Source organism: Silene latifolia, unplaced genomic scaffold (genome assembly GCF_048544455.1).
Source record: "Silene latifolia isolate original U9 population unplaced genomic scaffold, ASM4854445v1 scaffold_20.1, whole genome shotgun sequence".
NCBI lineage: Eukaryota > Viridiplantae > Streptophyta > Magnoliopsida > Caryophyllales > Caryophyllaceae > Silene > Silene latifolia.
The window spans coordinates 8873777-8875585 of record NW_027413163.1 but is presented as its reverse complement, the minus strand read 5'-3'; the positions used below and the strand labels follow the sequence as shown (position 1 = coordinate 8875585).

General features: G+C 40.4%; 1 non-coding gene across 1 annotated transcript; it reads right to left on the bottom strand.

Annotated features, from left to right (window-relative positions):
* Nucleotides 1-1116: 1116 nt before the first annotated feature.
* Nucleotides 1117-1223, bottom strand: LOC141638579 (small nucleolar RNA R71). The gene has a single exon (XR_012542126.1). It is a non-coding gene; the product is annotated as a small nucleolar RNA R71 (small nucleolar RNA).
* Between the last annotated feature and the right edge of the window lie 586 nt (nucleotides 1224-1809).

The following is a 1809-nucleotide window of genomic DNA, read 5'->3' as shown; positions in this document are numbered from 1 at the left end:
ACTTTCCTAGGATTGTAAGATATAACCCAATTCAATCCATCACAACAATAATTGCTTGCTTATAATTTGAGAACATGTTTGTATGATCATATCCCATGATTCCCCTATGATCCCATGACACCCTAGTGCCTTTAATCAATTGTTTACACCCCTTTTTATTCATCTTGCTTGTTTATTTTCATTGTTATTCTAGTTTAGTAACCTTCTACATCAACCCAATTTGTGACACCCCTTAGACACCACTAGTTACAATAGAAATCTCATTTCAACTCCCGTCCCTTGGGATCCGACCTTTACTTGCCTCTTTACTAATTGTAGAGTTGCTTGTTAAGCTATAAATTGTGTTTTGATTCGACCGTGACCAACGACCACATCTTAATTTGTGAACACTTAGCGGGTCCGCATAAAAAATGGCGCCGTTGCCGGGGACGGTGTTTGTTTGATTTAGATTTCTTTTTATTGTTATTAGTTGTGTCTTTCTTCACCTTGAGGAAGTAAAACTCCTCAAGGTTTGTTCTAATTGTTTTTGAGTTGTTTGATATTTTGCATGTCTAGAAGGTTACAAAGTGATTTGTTACCTTTTGACCGTGAAATCGAAAGAACCTTGACGAACAATAGGAGACTTGTTAGGAGGAATTTGAGAGGTGTTGGTGAAGTTGTTCAACCCACTAGTGAGTTTGTCAATCCTTTCGCAATAGAAGGAGAAGAAAACCCATTACACAATACCCCACAAAATCCACCTACAATGCCAAAATTCTCGTCACACTCCGTACCCACCGAGGAGAATCTACCAAATGGTACTCCTACACCGCAACATCTCACCGGAAATTTTATTGCCAAGTCCGCCTTCATCCAACTAGTTGAGAGGAGCCAATTCGGGGGGATGCCTAGTGAGGATCCTCATTCTCATATGGAAACCTTTTGCGATTATTGCGATGCTATCTCTCAAACGGGCGTGACTCAAGACCAAATTAGATGGGTCTTATTTCCTTTTTCCTTAATCGGCACCGCAAAGCAATGGTTGAAGGGCCTTGATAAGGCCACCCTTGGAATAGATTCTTGGAAGAAGTTGGCTCTAGCTTTCTACAAAAATTCTACCCACCGTAAAAGACCAACATGCTAAGAGCTCAAATTACGGGTTTTAAGCAAAGGGATGAAGAGTCTTTGTATGAAGCTTGGGAGCGGTTCAAGGGAATTTGTCGCTCATGTCCTCACCATGGACTTAGCGAATGGTTTTTGGTGCAACAATTTTGGAATGGTCTTTATGAAGACTCAAGAAATATCCTTAATATGGGATCGAATGGGATGTTTACCGAGGTTGATGACAACCAAACTTGGAGCAAAATTGAAGAGATGGCAATCCACAATTCATAATATAGTAGGCCTCGCAAGGCTACTAGAGGAGGAAAGTATGAAGTGGACGCCGTTACTCAATTAGGTGCCCAACTAAGCTCCCATATCGATACAATCAACTTGAAGTTTGAACAAGCTATGGCTAGACTTGAGGAAAACTCAAAATCATCGAAGCATCATGTCAATGCCATGACGGCATCCTCATCAATCCCAAGTGGGATATGTGAGAATTGTGGAACTTTGGGACATGACCCAAGTGAGTATAGGGGAACAACCGAACAAGTTAATGCTTTCCAAGCATATAAAAGTGGTACCCCTTATTCAAATTTTTACAATGAAAACACCAAGTTCCATCCAAATCTCTCATACAAAAGCCAAAATGTTCAAAACCCTCAAACAACATACACTCCACCACCCATGAGAAACCAAAATCAAAGACCCTTTTACAATCAAAAC